Consider the following 15,371-nt stretch of genomic DNA (forward strand, 5'->3'; position numbering starts at 1 on the left):
AAGGAGCACTCAAGCTGTACTTATTTATAATTGCTGATCCTTAACTCTCATCCATATTCTCTGTATTTACACATGCATTCTCCCTCATAATGCAGAATAGAGATTTTCTTTGTCCTTTAAGGACTTGTTTCCTCTTCAGTCATGCTTTCTTTCATTCACTTCCTTTTGGCTCTTCATATTAACTCTAGCCTATTCTAATTCCTGCTTGTTGCTGCTTTTTACCCTCTCTCCCTTTCTCCCCAGCCCTTAATTCCTCCCATCATTCTGTTCCTGCCTCCTGCCAATGGCTCAGACGGTTTTGAGTGAGCAAGATTTGGGCATATTGCATGGTGCAAGTGGAATGGAGCAGTGGCCTGAGAGAGTTATCCCCAGAAGTTGGTGCTCCTTTTGGATTTCCCCACTGCTGGCAAACAGCTACATCCATACTCTAGGAAGCCTTAGGAATGAGCCCTCAGAAGATGGGCTTCCCTGTGGCACAGCCCTGTGGAAGTTCTTTTGGAAGCAGGCACTGTGCAGCTGGAGAGGTCATGAAGCAGTCACTTGTGTCATGAGGAAACAGAAACATGAACCAAACTGCTTAACCCAGCACCTTATACTTCTGCTGGAGTAACTTGATTTAGTAAGTTAAAATGTCAGTGCTGTGGCTGTAGCAGTGCTATTTCCTTTCCCTGCCTTCTCGACAACAACGACACTCCAGGGTTTTTAAAAACATCTCCCAAAAGTGGGAAAGAACATGAAAAACATGCTCTTAATTGCATGCAGTTTTTAATATTCCTGGGATCTGTTTTGAAGGGTGCATTTGACAGAGAGAAACCCAGCAGCCCCACACTGAATCCTTTGTCCTTCCTGCGGGGTGAAACAGTAGATAGCTTACTGTAAGTGTGGCTGCCTGCCAACCCGTGGCGCAGATTCTTTTTTTAATACTGTAAACTGGCAAGAAATCAAGAATTGCCGTTCTTCCTTTTATTTACTTTCCCTTCTGTATTAAAGAGCTCAGTAAATAAGAGAAAGTTAAATGTTGAGTGAAGGTTTCATACTGATTAATCATTAAATAGCACAGGGTTATCGGTTTGGGGGGGGGGGGGATTTGCTCCCTTTTTTCCATTTCTCTTTGGTTGAAACTGGAAATATCAGTTGCTTCATCTGGAATAGATTATCACAGGGAAAAGTCTGTGCAGTTTGAAATGAGGACAGAGCAGAATGCATCCATCATGCATAGTTTAAAATAATCTGCAAGACTGCTTCTGATTTGATCCTTAGATGTACTTCCTCCCGATTTTCTTCAAAACTTGTGTTAATAATGAGTACTCTGTCTGTAGAAAAGGCTTTTTTGTAGAGTCTGCCCCAAGCCTCTGCTTGTAAGTATTTTCTTATTTGAACAACTAAGCTTCCTGAAATAGCTGCTGAGTTTTTTGTTTTGCTGTTATATTTAAAAGTGGTAGAGGGGTGTGGAGTTCCTTCTGCTGCTTCTCAAATCCAAGGCATGCCTTGCAAGCTACTTTGCTTTCACGCTAGAAGGGAATCGGCGTTGCTGCTTTTCTCACGGTTGTGTCGCTAAATTATTGGCAAAATTATTCCCAAGCAAAAAGAATGATATTGGTATTGATATAGAGCACATTTGAGTGATTTATCTTGAGGTAAATGTATTTCTATGTGCATGATGCAGGAGGCCAAATGAAATTTAAAAATTACTGTTGCTGTTAAATACAGACCTAATGTGAAAAATTAGCCTACAACAGATTGTTTTAAATCCCAAAGCGTACTGTGGTTCATTCAGAGGTCAGTCTTGCTTAAAACATATTAAACATTTAATAATATCAATATATATCTGTTGCTGACTTGATGAACCTACCATATAGGTCATGTATGCACAGCTTTATTAAAGACATTGTTGAAACAAAACATGGATTCGTGTTTTGTTTCTTTTATACTTCTTGCCTAATTGGAAATTAAGGTTTCTGGAAGTGATAAGGAAGAGTTTTACATTAAAAGCAGTGGACTGTGACTGAAAAAATCTGGACTTGATCTGGCAGATTTCTTGAAATAACTTGCTCAAGTCATTAGTTGTTTTTTGGGGGTGGGTTTCTTTTGTTTGTTTGTTTTTTTTTCCCTCTGAGTTCATCTGTAAAATGGAGATAATCCTGTTCCCTTACCAGATGGCAGTATGTTATAGATAAATTAATGAATGTTTGTGGGAGCACTTAATGGGTTCAGCATAAGTATTCACATTAATGATTCATGTTAAAGAATGATTGAAAAACTGCATTAACTTGAAAGTTGGGAGTCTGCTGTCCCAGAGGCAGAGGCTTCATTCCCAATCTGCAATGCCCAAATGAGGGACACAAGAAATATTTATTCAGGAAATTTAGTAGTTTACAAGTTTCCTTCCTTTGGTTCCTTCCTTCCTTTAGCTAGAAAGAAATTTTTTTTCAGGCTCTGCTGAACAAGTCTGGATTTCTAAAGTAAATTCTCTTTGAATATAAAAGGAATAAGCACATTTTGTGGATATTTTGCAGGTGGTCTGGCACAAAAATTAATGAGTAAATAAATTATTTAAAGATGATTAAATCTGAGAGGTGATCCAAAGAAATCAGAGCAATATTTCTAAGCAATTACTAAAAAAACCCAACCCTCTCCTGCAAAAGCACGGATCAGAAAATATCCCATCTCAATTATAGCCATCAGAAATCTTCCCCCCATTCTCCTTTTTCTTTTGAATCTGTATTTTGAGCTCGTTCAAGATATGTAGGAAAGTTTTCTTGCAAAATGACAGGTAGAACTATCACAAACTTGTTACTATTTTAGGGGTGTTGGATAAGATGCATAATTATCTTGAATACAGTTTCAGTTTTGCTGCCTTTTCAGTGTAGCAGGCTACAGGGAAAATACAAATTCGGTCTTCAAGGATCCTCGACCTCAAAGGGAGAAATGAGTCGGTAACAACTCTACTTTCACTTGTGTTTTGTAGTCTTTATATTTTATAAACGAGGTTGTTTATTTTAAGTGTAAGTGGCATTAGTTCATGCCTTTTCTGTTATCCATATTGAGGGGAAATAGAGATGCATTTGCACAGAGTTGGAGTTACAATGTGGCCGTGTGACTTGAGAGGAGTCTACTAATACGTGATTCTCCTTTGATATTTGGAGCAGATTATCTTCAATAACTAGCAGTTTTCTGTATATATTTTTAAAATGCATGAATGAGTGCTTGATGCAACTATTACAATGACTTTATTTAATAAAAATCCGTGCCCTGCAGTAGCATTTCGGAGTTACTCTTGCCATGTTCGGATAGTTCTCTTGTGGATCTCAAAAGCTCAGGTTTTGAGCTTTTTTAATTCTATATTTGGAAGAAAGAGAAAATGGTTTTATCGCTTGCTTCCTACTGACATACTCGGTTTTTACAGTAACAATTTTCCTTGGCTGTTGCAGCCTGTGCCAGGAGATTGCAGATCCTGTGTCTGTACGTAGACTTGATACCTCAGAAACTGTCTTTTATCCGATATGCCGGTAAGGCAATTACCATGAGTCAGATGAACCTTCCACTCCAGGTCCCTTGTTATGGGTCAGGCCAGAGCAAGACCTTTTCTGGTCAGGGAGCCAGTCTGTGAATTAATGTCAGTGAGAATTACGGGTAAAATCCCCAGCCATGGCTAGTGTCCAAAATCGGTAGCAAGACTGGTAATTTAAATGTCTGCCGCTCCTGGACAAAAATAAGCTGCTTGCATCTCGCTCTTTCTCTCATCCTAACAGGACCATTTTGCATTTGTCCAAGTAAAACCAAGAGAATAAGTTTGAGGAGGAGGAAAAAGTGAGTCTTCCTCCTTCACTTCAGTAACTTCATGTTTGTCCGTGTTTTTCTCCCCAGCTCCTTAAACCGGAGGAAGGATGTCCCACTGATCGTCTCTCAGCAGGTCACGGCATAAGCTGCTCCCTGTTTTATCCCTCTGATGAGGCCATATACCACTCGCTGCATTCACTCTTTCCTTCGCCAGGTCACGTTTGATTTTCTCCTCTTGAGCAGGGCTCAGAGCAACCCCAGTCCTGGCCAGCTCCTCACTCCCTTTCCAGAGCCGGGGGCTGCTGGGCAGAGTGACACTCACAGCCCCGTGACCTCCGAGGCCGCCTCATCTCCACTGTGGCACCTGCGGCAGTATCGGCTGCAAAGGGATTTTCTTCATTGCATTAAGCTTGCAGAGAGAAGATTTAGTAGGTGTGTCGCAGTGCCATTAGCCTCCTGTGACCCAGTGCCTCAGCAAATCCTTCCATGGCTGTGTAGAATTTGTTTTAGTTTGAGCAAATTCGTCTTCATTACAGCTGTTTTGAGGGAAACTGTTCTCTCTACCCACAGGGCCACATTCTTAATTCTAGGTGGCTGGACGTACTGCTGGTATTTGAATCATTATTCCAGTCTTGAGTAACATCCCATCTGGCAGTGGGAAATTCAAAAATACAATTAATTGAGTTTCCGTATATGATACGATTGTGAAACTCTTTTTAACAAACTTTCACACAGAAGCAGAAGTTTTATGCTTGTGATAATAATGTCCATAAAAAAATATTTTGGTGTGCTTAGTGCAAAATAACATTTCAACTTTTGGAGGACAACCACAAAATCTATTAAAAAAATAAATGTTGGCAGACACATAGGCAGAGGAAATGTGTCAAAGTTTGTTGATGTTTGTCTGCAGTGCAGACCAGTTAACAAATTCTTTCCCTACACGAACAAGCAGCATCTCGTCACAACACTTCAAAATCTTTAAATACCTTAAAGGCTCTTTTCTTTGATGTGAAGTTCACTGTGCAACATCTTGGTGCCAGGGAGGATAGTTAATTATTATCTTTATTACAGGTGTGGCCTGATTTAAATATCTGTATAAAATGTCTCATCTGTGCACACTGATACTGCTTGAGTATGGACTACCTGTTGTACGTGAGCCGCCTTAAGCTGGGGCGTGTTCAAAATGAAGAACAGAAAATGTTTTACTATCCTTCAGATCCTAAATGGAGCTCTGCTGAAATGTCATTGAAAAAGTTGGAAGAGTCTGAGCCTAGCTTGGGAAAAAAGTAAACAAAATAGGATTTTTAGGTGAGGTGCAAGTAAGATTTGCCTGTACAAGTACAAAAGTGAGACCTGCTAGTTTAGACCAGTAGGTTGCCTCTTGCCAAATTCCAGATGACAATGACTAGAAGTGATTTGATCTGGGTCTTTTGGTGTGAAAATCCCTGTTTCAACTGTGACTGCAGGGTATTTTTGAGGGGTGGGGGGGAACTGCACAATGGTTTGAGTTGGAGGCAGCCTTAAAGATCATCTAGTCCCCTGCCACGGACAGAGACACCTTTCACTGACCAGATTGCTTAAAGCCCCATCCAACCTGGCCATGAACACTGCCAGGGATGGGGCATCCACAGCTCTCTGTGCAGCCTGTGCCAGTGCCTCACCATACTCAGCATAAAGACTTTTTTCCTAATATATCATCATGCCTTTGTTACTGGATTCTAAACAAATACACAGGAGAGCTTTCCAGTTTCTTTGGAAAAATGATCAGAGGAAGGGATATCAATGTTTGGATAGATGGATGCCCTGCAGTACTACCTGCTGCCCATTATTGAGGTCCGAGGTCCAGCCACTGCCTTTGCTTTAAGTCGTTAACAGACCTTTCATGGACTTGATATGCATTGGCTGTTGGATAAAATGTGAACCCTAAGTGAAAGGATGTACTGCTGAGATAACCTTTAATTGCCAGATATGGGAAGGATTTAAGACCTGTTCTCAGCCTATTTTAATTTGTTGTTTTTTTTTTTTTTTTTGACTCATAGCAAATGTAAAAAGCTTTCCAGTTAGCTTCACAGTTTTTTTTTTTGGGGGGGTCTTACCCTGAAGTTTCCATTCTCCTTGTACATTGCTTAGGAATAATAAGCATGTAAGTTTTTGTCTGGATGCCTGTTGATGGAATTTAATGCTGTTTAACTGAGATAATCAAAGGGTCAAATAATTTGGTGAATTGTTAAGTATCATTTCATCTTACAGTGACTGTGGTCCCTGGGGTTGAAGAACAGTGATTGTTATGGTTCTTTTACTATCTGGCTTTGTGACAAGAATATTTGATCTTGTGTTTCTCTACATGATGAAAAAATAGATAAATAAATAGGATTTATGAGTTTTCTTTACAAGGCTTTTCCATAGGACAATTGATTTTATTTTAGTTTGTACAAGACAGACTAAGACAAGAAAAAAAAAAATCGTATTTCTCTCTCTTGCTTTCCCAGGTCCGGTGTAAATGAAAGAAGACTGATATGTACTTACAGATCTTTAAAAATGCCTTAACAGTTTTTCTTTGGTTTTTTTTTTGGCTTTCAGAAGAGAAGATTCTGTATTGTTAATTCTGAAGAAGGATTTTTTTTTTCAGTAATTTTGAATGCCCTTAGGCCCTCTTATGCAGAGCTCTGTAATTCTTCATGACAAGTACCTTGCAAAAGGCTTTTTGGGGTGGGAGCCTTATTTTTTAATTAGGTTGCAGATAAAGGTTCAGCTCAGTCGTGTTAGTGGTGGAAGTTTCTTCAGTGACTTTTCCTATCAATTGTATACTTTTTGTTAAGGTCAAAAGTATCACTGTTCTTAAAAAATTATCCCTTAACCCTTCTTTTTTTTTTTTTGTTTAAGGAAGCAGTAGTCTCCTTTGGAAGAATCTTACACAAAAGATGAAATTGGTAGAATCAGGAATTCAATATAAATCAAAAGGCTTTTTGTAAATGTGAACACATTCAATTTAATACTAAGCTGATGTTTTCCACTTTGCATGATTAGATAAATGCAAAATTAAGTAACAGAAGTCAAGATCAGACACATTTTGAAGGTTTGTTTGTTTTTAAAGTATATTCCTCTTCCTAGGAGAATATACTTCAGGTAAATATTAGATCTCTCTGTAAACTGGAAAATCAACTTCTCATATTACTTAAAAGGTGCCTTTGTAGTAAGGGCAATATAATATCATTAAAATAGTGTTTTCTATGAAGAGAAGTGCAATGTCATGCTATATTTAACTACTTTGTAATAGCCAAGCTGTTGTGATGAGAAAATTTTAATAAAGTTTCTAATATTAAAATATATTTTGCAAGTCTATAACCTTCTTTGGCATTTATCACTTGGAATTATATGCTGGTTGTCTTCTTGAAAGAAGGCTTAGAACTTAGAACTTTATTAATTTTCAAAATATGAATGTGATTATAAGTTTCTCATTATAACAGAGGTACCAATTGTGTTTTAGTGTAGAGATGGTTAAAAGCTGGTATACTGGTCATCACAGATAAACATATTTGTGTTTATAATTAAATGTATATTTGTTAGGTAAAAAGTATCTGTTGTATGAAGGATAACCGAGGTTTAAAATTTCCTTAGAAATGTGCAGGTGAAAGTGTCCTCATGTGTACAGCTTTATGCCTAAAGGCCTGATTCTGTAGTTGTACCCAGAGAGCGCTGAGCAGAGTGGGATGTAACTGAGAAGATGCTTTAGGACCGATCCTGTAATAAGACCCAGCTCAACCTCAGTCACCCTTTGGGGCATGGCATGTCCTGAAGGGCAGCTGCTGGCTGCAGGAGGGTCACTGGTTCAGGAGAGTGGTCAGACTTCCAAGGCAAGGGTGTGTTTTGTGGGGCACAGGTGTATCTGTAGGAGCGTTTTGGTGTGGGTTAGGAGTGTTCTCCTGAAGCAAGTCCGCTCATTGTCCCCGCTTCCTGCCGACGTGCGCGCCTTGCCGAGCAGGCTCCGAGCGCGCGGGCGGGTTTTGTTTTGGGTGCTGCTAAACCAGAAGATGTTTCCACCTGGGAATACCCATTCAGTCAGCAGGACCAGTCTGGTTCTAGCTGAAAGTGAAACCACCTGATGGAAGAGTGGACACCTGTACTCGAGGTCCACCCCTGAGGAGCTGTGCTACTGGCTGTTGTCACAGCCCGACTGCTGTCTCTGTCCCTGTCAGGGATTAGCAGGTGCCTAGGGAAGACAGTAAAAGTATAAGCACATACTAGTGCTTTCCCAGTATATTTTCCCAGCTTTGCAATCTGAATCTCGCAAACTTCCTGAAGCAGAGATGGTATCTTTGGTTTAATAGCCTGTGATAGATTTTTCTTCCATTAGTTTGTCTTCTTGTTTTGTAAGCCGTGTGCATTTTTATCATCCACAATATCCTGTGTAATGAGTCCTAAGGTAGAACAATGTATGTGTTAAGAAGTACCTTCTTTTTGTTTATTTTGAATTTACTACCTGATCATTTCATTTGATACTCCTTTGTTCTTATCTTGTAAGAGACAAATGATTCCTTACCCACTGCCTTTATGGTGCTCCATTTATCACAGATCTCTTTGATATTACCTTGATTGTTTGTCTTCCAGGCTGGAAAATCCATGTCTCTTTAGTTTCTTGATCAGAACCCATTTCATACCTTTGATCATCCTTATTCTCCTCTCTGCCTTCCCTAGCTCTGTTGTGTCTAGGACTGGAGGACTGCATGCAAGCTAGAAAACACATTCATTGTGCAGTGTCTGTTGTGTAAGTGCTGGCTTGAGGGTGTGTTCTATGGTGGTCTGCATTTCCCATAATTTTTAACAGTATTGGCATTTTTATTTGACTGCTGAAAGTAAACCATCAGTTTTTTATAAATGTCTCTGTTGAACACAAGATCTTTCCCTGTAGTGGTAACAGCTCACCCAGAGCCCATACTGTATTCACAGAGTTGGGGTTGTTTTCTTCCCCATCACTCCCTACAATTCTTTTTACCTGCCAACACTGAGTTTTGTCTTCAGTTTCACAATTAAGTCTTTCACTATAGAAAGCTGTGAGAGCTGTTGCAGTTCTCTCAGTAAGCCTCTGTATTGCTGTGAGTGACTTGGTATCAGTAGGGTACTCTTTCTGCACACCATTCTTCCCTCTTCTTCAACCCATGTGTCCAGCTGTGTCCTACAAAACTCCAGTGGAACACTGGTAGCGACCTATTTTCATAGAGAAATGGAATGTTTAACACCATCTTTTCCTTCCCATCTTTTAACAAGTTATGTATTTGTTTGGAGATCATATGAGTCGATTGATCCATTCATGCTTGTCCTCACATACAATGATTCTCTAGCAATGCTAATGAATTTATGAGGCAATTGTTCAAATGCCATGTGGACTCTTCCCCAGCACGTGGTATCTAGCGCTCTGTTCTTTGTAACAGATCCTATCAATTTGTTCAATATGTACGTCAAATTAATTGTTTTGTAGTTTTCTGGATCCTCCTGAGAGGCCTGTTAGGAGCTTGGCATTGTGTTCACTATCTCACGCTTCTCTGCTGCAGAGATGGGTCTAAATAAGATTAATATGAGCAGTAGTAGCTCAGCTGTGTGTACGTGAATTCCTGCAAAAGTTGGGGGAGCCCCACCTCACGCTTGTGGTCTATTACCATTTGTTTTGGCCATATTTCTCTGCTGAGCTCTATCACTGATGCTTAAATTTCAGGCAGATTCTCAGCCCAGAGACCAAAAAACCTAGTCCAGTCAGGGGATCATCTACCCAGCTTCTTCCATAGCAAGCACAGAGGGAAAACACCTTTTAGTTTTGTTGATTTTGTGGGGTTTTTTTGTTTGGTTTGGTTTAGTTCTGGTTCTTCTCCAGCCTTTTTAGCTCTATGTAGACTTATCGGCAGATTTGTGCCAGGATTTCTTTTCAGAGGTAGAAATAGATTAGATTATCCAGAGACAGAAGGGATAAACTTTTCTTCTTTGGGACAGTCCATCAGGTTTCTGTTCCCTTGAACCAACCCCAGGCAGCAAGAAGGGACCAGTGCACGACTCAAGCCTAAGTCCATGAGTGAACCTCCTTCAATGATGCACTGGTGAAGTGGAGGAACTTAATAAACTTTTGAGTTGTGTGGGTGTTTTTTTGTTATTCATTGCTGTTTGTTTTGAGTGGGTTGTTTGGGTTTGGTCTTTTTTGTTGTTTTTTTTGTGGTTGTGCGTGATTCGCTTTTGGGGGGGGGTTTCTTGTTTTTGTTTTGTTTTAATTCTATTTAATATTTCCCCTAAGGATAGCTAGGCAACTAAACATGTCAGTTATTTTAGTGCAACTTTACGATTTCATAATTAAAGTCACAATGGCAGGAAATGCAGAAGTTTAGGTTTCAGTGGCAATATTGGCCACGTATGGACTGTTTTAACTTCCTGCCTTTCATAATCAATTCTTATTTACATACTTTGTGACCTACATTAAGAACCAAGAGTCTGGCAAAACGTGATGATTTTTATCTTAATGATGCTTCTGGGAAGTTGTGGGGAAAATAAATTTCTGGTTAAGAATTTAAGCGTGAGAAGTTCAAGTGATTTGCTGTATTTGTGTATGAAGCTTATGGAACTAGGGAGTGAATGCAGACTTCTGAGTCCTACCCAAATGTTAATATGCTTGATTTTATTTTTAGTAATATTTATTGAGTTGGCTGAGATTCTCTATAAGAAACTTCCCTGTAAGCAAGGGAGAGTGAAGAGAAGAATAAAGGTGTTCAGATTATGAATAACTCTCCAAGGAGACCTGAAGGTTGAGGAAAGGGTGGGTTCTGTGGATTCCCTTGAAGACAAGGGTGTGGGCATGTCTTGAGAGGTCAAAATTGTCTCCTGGGGGACAGCAGGTGACTTGCATGTAACTGTGGACCTTTGTCAATGAGACCAGGTAAAGATGTGCTGCTCTGTTATACACAAGGTCATTTCAAACTATGCTAATAAGTTAGAGATCATACACTGCCGGAAAGCAGGATATGAAATCCCTTAACGTGCCCTGTGTGCTAAAAGAATAGGTATGAACAAAAAGGGAGGGAAAATAAATGGGTCTGAAGCACAGTTTTGGTTTTGTTTTCAGCTGGTTCATTTAGAGGAGGCCTATTGGGAATCTGCTTGATGGAAATTTGAGTTGTGTTGCTCTTCACTAACACAGTTGACCAGGCAGAAGAACCTGAAAGTTGAGGCGTTTGTGATAAACCTAGAGCTGAAGAGGGAGGCACAGGATCAGTTGAAGACTTGCTTTGAGACTGAAATCTTTGAAGTTCAGAGGCTATGCAAAAACTAAGGCTAACTTCACCAAAACCACTAGAATTTCTGAGGACTGGACACTAGGCAACAGTTGGAGAAAGTGAAGTTGCGGGTTGCAGACCAAGGATCTTGGCAGGTATTCGTGAGGAAGGTGCTTGTGCAATGAGCATGAGGCATGAATGTACTCATCACCCTAGACAAGAGGAGTGCTGGTCCTTCAGGAGGTGCTTGCAGATCTGCTCAGCTATTTGAAGTCTCAGAAATTAATTGAACATTTTAATTTTTGTTTAGTTAATAGGTAATTTCTGCACTGTGTCAGTGTTGATAGTTAATTACTTGCACATTTCATTAGGAAAGCAAAAGGAGATTGTGCCTGGTCCTTGGCATGATCTGGTTGGTGTTGGCTGTCATTTTGTGCTGAAGTCAGAATTGCTCTTCTGACTTAATATATTGTTAATACTGCATATGGTTCTGTTGTGGCCAGGATATTCAAGTCACTGTGGGATTTTTATTTCGTTTTTAATTGTTACATAGTTGTAACTCAGCTGTGAGTATATGGTCCACAGAGCCATTCTTTTTCTGTCTCCTGTCATTTTCAAGTAACCTCAAGTGTGACTCCTTTATATTATGAATGGTATGTATTTCCAGTTGTGATGTAATGGTTTGGCTAGTGGCTGAGATAATGAGCTGAAGGACTCAAGCTGATGATCTCATCTTTCAGCCCGCCAGACTCTCTAAATTTTTTTGCTAATCACTGCTCATAATGAGTGCTCACTTACCTAGACTATTTCTTGGTACTTCAGAATTTTTCATATCAAGCATGAGGTGAATTTAATAATGAATCAAATGGGACTTTTTTATTATTTGAAATAATTTTCTTGTACCTTTTTAAGGTAGATTATTTCTCTGAGTTTTACTGTACTGATACCTCCCTTGTTCCCTCCATGGCTTTAGAGAATTCTTGAGCAGTGAAGACCAGGCATAGTGTTTGATAAGGTAAAAAGAGTTTTTTCTCCTGAGCAGAGTTTACATCTGATTATGCAGAGCCTCTCAGTGCTCTGAAAGTGCTGTATGGCATATTTCATAAAAGTAATATTTTAGTAAAGGAGGGTCTCATATGACATTGCTTTTCATCATTGCTGCAAAACACTGACGTTCCTCCTTGGGTGAGTGCCACAGCACAGAGATTTGTGATATGAATGTTTATAAAACCAGAGTTTTCAGGTACTTGTGGGGTTGTTTTTTTTCTTGTGTTTATTTTTCCGGAGTTGACTGGATCAAGTTGATTTAATTCTGCATGTAATATGTAGATTTTTAGGTATGTTAAAGGTCTGTATTCATCCCATGGGTGGATTTTTGACTGTGGCATCCAAGTTTGCAATACCGCTGCTGTGGTCTGCATCTGTAATCCACAGAAGCAGGGGGGTGCTGCCAGAGGGTAATTTGCAGGTGCCTTTGTTTCTGTTCTCAGTGCAGAGATAATGAAGAGGAGAGCAAATATCTTCCCTTCTTTTTTAATTCTGAAGTGCTGTCATCTTTTCAGCAGTGGGGATTGGCATCCTACCTCCAGAGAGGTTTGCTCAGTCACAGCCTAGTCTGTGTAGGATGCTGTTCTCATACTGTTGTTTTTTCTTGTTAGAGCTTTGATAATGTGACTGTCAGGTTGGCATCTTGCTCTGTTTTGTATCTACAACCAGCAGAGCTTCATTTTTGCATCTCTGTCATGTACTAATGAACTGAGTCTTGAATTCTGCTGTTGCTCCTTGAACACTAAGTGCCAAATTTGTTTCCACACAAAGCTCCTTCACTCAAGATGTGAAGTAGATTCAGATGTGCTAGCAAATACACTTTGTAAAGTTTGTCTTTCTCTGCTTTCTGGCTACTGATGGAAAAATTTGATTGCAAACCACTTTCTGACTATGCAGACTTCATCTGTACAGAGGTTTTAAAGAGCAATAGAGTGTCTTTTTATCATCAATAAATAATTCCAGTAGCATATGGCACTTGGAAATTTTAAACACTGATAAAATACAAACTTCCAGAAGGTGCCAATATAAAGAGAGATGTTAACTTCCAAGCAGTTTTGCCCTTGCATTAGTTCAGAAATTGTAATATTCAGGAAAGATGTGTCTACTAATTGCATGTTATGGATTGCTTTGCGGCATTCTCTACAAACCCAGCCGTGTAATGGGACAAACCCAGACATTTGTAATGGGACTGCACTTCTTGACTTTTGCTGCCCTTTCTGGAAGTGAACATTGGAAACACGTTAAGGGTGTTTGCAAATAGCCTTGCTGTTATCAATAACACGTCTGCTGGCAGTCCATGGTGCTCCATGGGCTGTGGAGGGGATGGCATGGTTTAAGGTCAGTTGTGTAAGGTGTTGTTGGAAGAGCTGGGCAACAGAGCACAGAAAGATTCTTTGCAGACTGGGTTGTTGACCCATGTCAGCAGCTCCCTCCTCAATGGTGCTTTGGTTCTTCATTGGAAACCAAGTGCTGATCTTTTGGGATATAGCAGATTGACTGTTTTTAGCTCCTTACACATACGCTACTTATATTTGTTTTAGCTAAATTAGCAGATGACTTTAGCCTGCCCTTTGTAGTCACCCACCACCTAGACATACTCCCAATTAATTGAGAGATGCAAGGGTGGAGTAATTCTCTCCTTATGCTGCTTGTGCTTCTGACTGATTATGTTTCTGTGATTATTTAGTTATATGAAAATTAAACAGTGTGAGAGGCTTAATCTCTTGTAATACAGTCAATGCATTGGGCACAGGAACCAGTCATAGGGCAATTATTCAGCTCTTGGATGAAGAACTGTGATTTCTCTTCCTAGATCTCAGTACCAAGGGTGGGAATGATTATGGCATAATGGAAGTGCGAAACTTTGCCTCTTGGCTTGTAGCTGATGAGGTTTTAATGCAGCCCTTTGACAGGCAGAGGAACAGAAAGCTTTATAATCTGACAATGGACTTGCATCAGATTTTATAAAAGGGGTGGTGGGACAGGGTTACCTCTAGTAGCAGGGAACTGGGCTTGGTTACGTGAAAGGTCTCTCCCAGTCTTACATTTTCTGTTTGTGGCTGGAGGAGAAAGGTGACCTGCCTGTGTGAGGGAGGTTTGTGTTGTCAACACAAAGAGCCTCTGAGAAGAGAGCTCTTCTTTTGCAGAGAAAAATGGAAGTTTTTCCACAATTCCCTGTCTGCTTCATATTAATATACACTTGATATAATAAAATAATTTTCATGATTTTATGGGGAAAAAATTATTTTTCCAAATATTTATATAGGCCATTTGGCATTTAATTATCCAAATAATCTGCTTACATTAGTAAGTAATTCACAGTCCCAATAAATACTCAGTCAAGAAAGATTTGCAAGTGCAGAGAAAGAGCATGGAAGTGCTAAAAAATATCTGAACCAGGTAATAGCCAGTAGAAATAAAGCTTATCTGCACCTTACTTTAAATAACATAGAGTTTGAGACTTTTAACATATACTATTCTTATTTATTTTCCAAGGATTTGTATTTATTCCTCAATTTTCTTCTCTTATAGGTCATTGAAAGTTCCCTAGAAGTGTTTTTAGGTTTGCTATGCTTAATTCAGATACCAATCTCAATGGGGAAAAATGGTGCTTCTGCTATAATAGCGATATCCTCCACAAATGAAAGTTTTGTTACTGACCTTAAGGGGCTTTGATTTTATTCATTAGTTTGTTATACTTCACACATTCACTTCTTATTGCATTTACAGATTGCAATTGAGAGCCGAATTTTGTCTTGAGATAAAAAAATATTTTGAATGCTCCTGGTGCCACTTTCTTTGTTTTTTTAATGTGTATCCTTATATATTCATATATATTTTATAGTAATTTAGATAACTTCATAAATAAAAGAGAAAAACACATTTCAAATTATATAAAATATCAAATTATTTAAAACAGTAATGCATTTAAGAGTAGTGAATAAACAGTTGCATTTGTCAAGTAAAGGGAGAATATATGATGTGATACTACTGTGTATGTAAAAGATATCTTAAAATTCTCAGGTAGCATTTGTACTGTTTTGATTTCAGTAGAAGGTCAAATGAGTTTTAAAAGAAAAAGTTCATAATATTTACCAAAATGTTGATCTTTGTAATGGAATGCATTTCTGTAGTTTGTAATATCCATTCTTTATTCCACTGAATATTATATTTAAAAGTATAAGATGAAAATGCACAAAGAAAGCACACAGTCGAAATGGTAGCAAATATTGCTATTTGGGTAAACTAAGAAAATATTTGTGTTCTTCACTTGCCAAACATCCCCCTTTTTCC

General features: G+C 39.1%; 2 protein-coding genes across 5 annotated transcripts in view; one reads left to right on the forward strand and one right to left on the reverse strand.

Annotated features, from left to right (window-relative positions):
* Positions 1-15,371, reverse strand: part of ARHGAP10 (Rho GTPase activating protein 10) — a 352,903-nt gene that overhangs the window by 56,486 nt on the left and 281,046 nt on the right. Inside the window, exon 24 of one of the 2 annotated variants that reach the window (XR_009277692.1) lies at positions 5,357-5,387. The exons of the other annotated variant lie outside the window; for it this stretch is intronic. The gene's annotated coding sequence lies outside the window, so the exon portion shown is untranslated. Of the gene's footprint in view, positions 1-5,356; positions 5,388-15,371 lie in introns of those variants that run through there. 2 annotated transcript variants of the gene reach the window in all.
* The window catches only part of NR3C2 (nuclear receptor subfamily 3 group C member 2), a 190,416-nt gene that overhangs the window by 36,805 nt on the left and 138,240 nt on the right, over positions 1-15,371 (forward strand). The gene's annotated exons all lie outside the window — the stretch shown is intronic.

This window comes from Poecile atricapillus, chromosome 4 (genome assembly GCF_030490865.1).
Source record: "Poecile atricapillus isolate bPoeAtr1 chromosome 4, bPoeAtr1.hap1, whole genome shotgun sequence".
NCBI classification, from domain to species: domain Eukaryota; kingdom Metazoa; phylum Chordata; class Aves; order Passeriformes; family Paridae; genus Poecile; species Poecile atricapillus.